This window comes from Charadrius vociferus, unplaced genomic scaffold (assembly GCF_000708025.1).
Source record: "Charadrius vociferus isolate BGI_N301 unplaced genomic scaffold, ASM70802v2 scaffold155, whole genome shotgun sequence".
NCBI classification, from domain to species: domain Eukaryota; kingdom Metazoa; phylum Chordata; class Aves; order Charadriiformes; family Charadriidae; genus Charadrius; species Charadrius vociferus.
This window is the reverse complement of record NW_009648431.1, coordinates 1398069-1405976: the sequence shown is the minus strand read 5'-3', so window position 1 is coordinate 1405976 and position 7908 is coordinate 1398069.

Below are 7908 nucleotides of genomic sequence, written 5' to 3'. Positions count from 1 at the left end.
GCTCCTCTCCCCTCCTCTCCTCTCCTCTCCTCTCCTCTCCTCTCCTCTCCTCTCCTTCGTTTTTATTTTTAGATACCTTTGCTTTTCTACCAAGCTGTTTTCCAGCTGGTCAGCTCCTAGTATATACTGGTGAATGGGGTTGCTCCTCCTGAGGTGCAGGACTTTGCACATCGCCATGTTGAACTTTTTGGGATTCCTGTCAAACAATTTCTCCAGCCTGTTGAGGTCCCCCTGGACTGCAGCAGAACCCTCTGGTATATCAGCTTCCTCCCACTTTGGTGTCATCTGCAAACTTGCTGAAGGTACACTCTGCCCCATCATTCAGATCAGTAATGAAGATGTTAGAGGACTGAACCCAGTATTGACCCCTGGGGTATGCTGGTAGTTAGTGGCCTCCAACTAGACTTTGTGCCACTGATCACCACCCTCTGACCCTGGCTGAACACACAGTTTTCAATCCACCTCATTGTCTGCTCATTCAGCTTATGTTTCATCAGCTTCTCCATACGGATCTTATGGAACACAGTTTTGAAAGATTTACCAAAGTCTAGGTAAACAATAAACTGTCCTTTCTTTTACTTAGTGTTTCTTCCCCTGTTAACATGTATCAAACAAAAGTAATTTCACAGCCTGGGCTGGATTGACGAGCAAGGTCAAGGAAAACAGGATCTGTGGGAAGACATAGATTTGATAGCAAATTATACCCTTTTTAATGATGTTTCTATAAAAGTTACAAGACACAGGAGGACCCTATGTTCACCTGGTAGCAGAAATTGTTTCCTAGACCTCACATTTAATGGGTGAGTCCTAAATACACTTAGATGTGAGAGAAATACTGCCTATCTTCAGAAATAGTGTTTGTTCAAGGTATGAACAGAAGTGGAACTGTAGCTGTACAGGCAATATGACTGATGAAAAGTGTCTTGAACTGTGATCCCAAATCCTACTACAGTTAATTATCTGCTTTTGAAGCTCTGCATCTCAGCAGATAGAAATTAGGCATTGTAGCACTGAGCCAGTAGATGTCAAGGGCTAAGCCAGCGCCACTTCAAGGCACAGAGATATAACATATTCTACTCTAATTTAACGCAAGACAAACTGGCACAAATCTATTATGATAAGCAAAAAATGCATATCTTTTTTTTTCTAATGTATAGTTCTCCATATGTAAACTACTGTGCATAAATTTCCAGATAATCCATTATTTCCACAACTTAAAGCTCTTTCTTTTATAAAAATAGGTATGTGCAAAGTTTGCTGAGATCTGGTTAATCCCTTTTGTTAAACAGATGGTCACGTAAAATCCTGTGCCTATATTTGTCAACATATTACTAAAACTTGTTAATTAACCCCCCGAAAAGTAAGCATGACCTAAGAGAATTTTGTTTTATTAAAGTCTGTTAAGTTCTAACTTTCCTATCAGTTCTACAGTGAAATGACAGATGAATACAGCTTTAAGTTAAGCACTTCATGAGTACATATTCTGGAAATATCTTCATCCATATCTAAGACTGAAGTAATCTATAAAATAGACTCACCTTTTTAAAATCGTTCTCTTGTCTTTTTTTTTTTTTTCTAACCAGTGTTAAATAAGCTGCAATTCACCAGGAAATGGTAGAATGTATAGATATCCTTAGAGCTAGCTTCTGGATTAAAAATAGTAATTCAAAATTTTGATTCTTGAATTTATACAGAACCTCTATGTACACATTTCCTTCTGGAGACAGTAAGATTTTAGGATGTTATACTTGACAAAGTGACATAGATACTTGTTTATTGTTATCTTGTGTACCTCTTTTTCCTGTAACTGTTTTAAGTGTACAAGTACAGTAAGATAAGAAATACTGACCATCTTGCTGACATAATAAAAAACACCAAGTTTTTGTTCTCAGAATTCTTCAATATGATTATGCTTTCAACAGTACTGGTAATGTACCCAAAGATTTTATTTTTTTTTCCCCTTATTAGTAGCACCTTTGGGGAACATTAATCTTTGAATAATTGAGAAACACTGGCAAAGCTGTTAGTTTTAAATGACGCCTCAGTAGCCGTCATTTAAATAGAGAGTTAGAGCCGTAATTGAGAGTAACGGTCAGAAGGTAACTACTCTGTCGTTGAATTTTTACTGCTTTATTAAATTACTGATCTGATGCAAGCTTGCACCTGGCTGTGGTGTATAATCATAAGCTATCAGAATCTTTTTAGCACAGAAGGGCAGAAATTGTACGTTTAATCCTTCCTACCATAAAGCTTCATATTCTGGTTTGTTTTGCTTCTGCTGCCCAATTCTGGATGGATACGTGGATGGATATGCTTTCTTTCAGTCTGTCATGTCTGTCTTTCATGTCTGTCATCATGTCGGTACAATTTGCTGTATGACCTTCGATGTGGGACTCCCTCAGTTGCTTAAAACTTGCAAAGAATCAATAATAATTTCTTACACAGAAGGCAAATAGAAAATATTCCATATTGTGGCTCAAAGCTCAGTGCTTTTAAATTTTTTTCAATATTGTTTTGTTTTGGTCCAGTGTTTTGCAGAGACAAGTATGTAACTTTTTGAATTATTTGAATTAATTATTATACTCTCATAAACATTATGTGAAATGGAGGAAAAGACACTTACTCCTTAAATTCTGCATTGTTTCTGTATAGCATTAAAAATGACCATTCTTGAAGAGCTCATCATATCTGCTCTTTTCACCAGCTATCTATGGATATAGTATAATTCTTAAAACTGCTATTTGTGCTAAGTTATATTTCTAGAGGCATTTACACTGAGCATTCTGTCAAAATTTAGTATTTGACCATGGTGAGTGCTGACATTTGAATGCTTTCACTAAAATAACTCAGGTTGACTTCAGACCTGCATTTGAGAATCAGAAGCAGCTGAAATTACTAGGTTACTGAACTGAGTGAAAACATGGGTGCTGCCAATTGTTTTTAGCAGTAATGGTCTGAACACTCTGCTTATTAATGAACAACTGATTGTTGCTATGTAGGAATAGAAACAACAGTAGAATTTAGTTTAATACTCGGGCATAATTTTAACATTAAATGTGGGGTTTGTAGCCCTCATTTCAAATTTGGTTTTATTCGGGCTACATTTCTCTTTTTAGGATGTTTAATCGTATACTGCCAGATTTTCAGATATCTCCAGTCAATTTGTAGTTATTGTGACAATTAACAAAAATATGTCTAATATAGGTTCTCAAATTAAATTCAGCGGTGTAATGTGGTAAGGCTTACCAGATCTGCTCATTCTGTGACATTATTTGCACAGTGGGCTTTCTCTCCACATCTGAATAAATCTGGATTCTTCTCTTTACCCCCTTTGAGTCCTTTGGGTTTATACAAAAATAAAATGTGCACAAGTCAGGGAAGATTTAGCTCAATAATCTCTGAAATAAGTGGTATAACACAGGGGATAGTTTAAAGCTCTATCTGACAAAGCATCTTAAAATTATTATTTGTATTTATATTAATGTACTAGATGGAACCATTAAACAAGACCTTTCCTATTCAATGCATTAATTGCTAGGGCAGGGTTCGGTGCTCTGGGGTTCCAGAATTAATGTATCATGATTGCTTCACATTAATTTCAGTAACTGTGGAATTTGAAATTGTAATTAAACCTCTTTTTTTAAGTTAAATCTGTTAAATAGTGCAGTAATCAAGTATGTACCTCTGAGGGAGAACCATGTTGTTCTTTTCTAACATATAGGAGTTGAATATCAAAATACAGTTTTCCTCCATCATATCAAATAAATTATTTCAGTAGGGAATGTATGTTAGATGGTTTCAAGAGAGTCATTTTGTTTTTTTTGATGACTGCAAGTTTTCTTCTGTCAAAGCAAATACCAAAACTAATAGTGAGGCTAAATGTGGGTATACAAGATGGACTGGAATCTGTATTACATGGACTGTGTCTTGATCCTTCCAGAGGTTTTTGTGAAGATTGAGTTGATCTCAATGATCCTCACTGTCTTCTGAGGAGGCCATAGTTCAAAGGATGACTGAAGGTGCTTCTTAAGCTGGCAGTTTGTGCCCCTATTTTTTTTTTTGTTTGTTCCTTATTGGCACCAGTGTTCATGTATATTCTGCTTCCAGTAACCTCAGCGACCCTTCCCATTTGCAACATAGGTTCAGGCTCCTCCTCAAAACAGCACCTCTCTTTTCCCTGGTCCCTCAGTGACTCTTCAAATGGGAGGCTGACCTAGATGACCTTCCAACCAACATTTCTGTGGTGATATCACTTTTTTTTTTATTGGGATTACCAAAGCAGTGATAATTTAAATTGATTTCAAATGAAAAGGGATAAAAATTTCTTCTATCAAGAGATACCTGAGTCTGACGAGATTTCATTTGTTTTTAATTCATAGACCAGACTCTTCAAGATATTGCAGTCACATTCTGTAAGTATTAGAAGAGAAGAATATAATTTGGAACCTTTTCCTTCTTCCAGAATGGAAACGTGAAATGTCACTGAATCACAAACTGAAGAGTGTAAGTGATTTTCTTTTTCAGTACAGTTTGAGGCATGCTGTCTGCCATTGACAATATTTCATAGGAATTGAAAATATGAGTATTTTGTGTTTTGGAAATGCTGTAGCCAGACTTCTCTAAGAATATCTGTGGAGTGTTTTTAGATCAGCTCCCTTGTCCATCAGGATGCCAAAATGCAGTGTTTTCTACATCACTGTATACTGTGTGTTGCTGTAAAGAGATGAAGTTCAGGGTCCATATCCTTTGCTACTTTTGTGGAAAAAGAATTAAACAGTAGTACTGGTGAAGTGAGTGTTCTCCTAGCTATTCCTAATTTTTTAATGAGGGTTCTGGGGTAGACAGCAGGGTTCTGGGATGTTCTGTCCTTTGTCTCTGTGCTGAACAGGGATGTTGATCTCTGTTCACTCTTTCTATTCAGTTTAATGTTCTCAGTATGCTAAATCTCTCTTCAGAGTTCTGGGCAATATCTAGAACATATTAAAAACTCATCTACTTTTTGTAAAGAATGATACCATATCTGAAGTTCTTTTAATAGAAAGTCTGCCTTGACTGTTCTCCATTTATCTAATTTAAAGGTCATATGGTACTGTGGTGGTGACTGTCAGGGAAGAATTTGAAATAAATTAATAATGTATAAACATCTCCTGACAGTTTATATTTTATGTCTGGCAGACTGGACTCTAAGCACAAGACCTACCAGCTGTTCTAGGATTAACCATGATAATGCCAAAGGGAATATATTAAATTAAGTTGAAATAAGTGTTGGCTTAGCTGTCAGTACCATGTAGAATTATTTTTTGTTACCTCATTTATATATAGACTACCACCAATGCATTACACCTTGGCTCTGAAAAAATACTAGTAACTTGGATACAAATTTTGCTGCTTTTCTTTATTTTGAATTATTCTCTTGGCTTTCCAAAATAATTTCTGTAAAGGAATACAAACATTTTGTTATCACAGCACAGGCCTTGTAACTGCAAGGCAGAAGCTTGCATTTATTACCAGCTGTACACTCACCATTTTCTCCTGAATGTTATTTTCATAATAGAGAAAACACAGAGAAAACCTATCTTGCACACTTTAATGGAACATGACAGTAGCAGTTAAGCCTGCATAGGAATAATTATCTCTACCCAGCATCACACTCAGGTTCTTCCTTTGAATTGCAACTAAACTGATAGCCATTCTGTTCATTTGTGACAATATAGGTCTACCTCAGCCAAAACATCTATGCAGTTGAAATTATTTGTCAGTATTCCACTTTATATTTCAGTTTGGCTTAGTACTGCACAGCATTCTAATTAAAAAACAAAACAAAACAAAACAAAACAAAATCAAGCTTGAACCATACAGTACCAATAGGATATTGGACTGTCTGAGAAAAGAATGTGTTAACAGGGGTTTGCCCTCAGGTGAGACTGTATTTAGGTTCTGATGGGATTGATCAAAGACCCATCGCTACCCAATGTTTTCAACGATCATCTGAAATAATGGAAAAATATTAAATAAATTCTGGTGAACAAAAGCCAGTGGCATTAAAAAATGGAGGAATGACAAACAATATTGGAAAAAGAGCAGGTACACAAATTGATATGGACCACTCGGTAGCGGATTAAGGTATATTTTAACATTGCAGTAACTCAGCTAGGAACAACAGTTCATAGGATATATAGTCTGTGACCAAAGAACTTGGCATGTGTTCTCAGCATAAAGCTTTGCCAAAAATGAAGGATAGTTACAATAATTTCAAATAAAAATAGAATACTGGAGTTCAAGAATAGAGAGTAACTTTACTGCTATATATGAATGCAGATAATATTGGAGCAGTACATACATTGTCAAATGCATCCATTCTTAAAAGGATGCTAAAAAACAGCAGACGTAATCAAAAAAGAGAAACAGTCATATCTTAGAGATTTTGAAAAGGTCTTAAAGCATGTTACATTGTGTATGTGCTTTTACAAGGAAAAAATGCCAGGTTCTGAAATCTTAACAGTCCGTGAGGAAACGGCATAACAAGAACCAAATTCTAGCAGCTTAAGCCAGAAAAATGAAATTTTAAATTAAGAAACATGCTTTGAATAGTGAGAGAGCAAAGCTGCTCATACAACACACCAAGTTAAGTAGCAAGTTCTCCATTTCTTGTCCTTAAATCAAAGATTTGCCTTTCTAGAAAAAATGTTTTGATCAAATTCAGCTCACAGGAGTGAAACATAATGACCTAGAAATCTTTCTGGCTCTACACATTATCAACATGAATCTGTGGAAACTATGTGAGTAAACATGATCATACACATGGCTTTGTCAATGTCCAATACCATGAAGAGACATTTCTCCACAAAAAGAAATGTGTAGAATCACCATAGAGACAGAAGCTGTTAATCCTTCATTGCTGACATGGCCAAAAATCTCAGAGCATAAAATACAAGAAATTATGAAGTATAACAACATTATGTTGTTACAGTGTCAGGCTAATGTTCTGCCTATGCAAAGAGGTGGCTGCAACAGTATGTGGACTTCCCCAAATTAAATGGGAGCCAGGCAGGAGGCCTCTGATATATGTACTAAGATTTGGCTGATCCACTGATTTATCATTTATGGTTGGTAAAAGTTAATCAAGTCTGATCCATTTAAAGGTCCCAAGCAATGAGAGGTCCTCAGATTATCATACTGTTCCCTGTCCAAATACACTGCAAATGACTGCAGCACTGTTGGAATCTTCCCACTGAACACATTGCTAGCTGTGTCCTATCCTGCATATGGCATACATAATTAGAAAGGGGTTTGGATGAATAAAGAGCTGATAAATCTCACGTAAATAGATTTAGGTACCATATTCTGCTACTGTGTCTGTCTCAGGACTGTGACAGATTTTAGTCAGGGATAGTTGTGCAATAGAGATTGTGCCATATGTCTGATTATGGTGTAAGAATAGTCTAGAGCAAGATAAAAAGACGCTGTCCTGAAAATCTTTTTGTTCAGTTTCCATCTAATACATAAGCTGGACAAGTGCCTTTCTGATTGACTTCAAACTACTGATGCCTGTTGTACTAATGATTTACCACAACTGTCCCAGCCAAATATCTATCTTAATAACATGCTTTTTGCCTAAACTTGATTTTGAAGGTCAGGAAATCAATACTTCCACCTAACTCCCATAATGCAATAAAAGTGTTCATGATATGCGTAGCACACACCAAGAAATTTCAAGATGTTGCACCAACAACTTTTTTGGAAGACACAGCTGGCAGTGGCATTGGTGGATATCTGTTCTGTACGCTCCTGTTGATAGGACTTAATTTTGCAGCAAAGCATGCAAATGTTATGGCACCTGTGGGAGAAAGATGGCAAATTCTTCCACCTATTTTTACTCAACATTTCTGTATATTAGTCACTGAATAA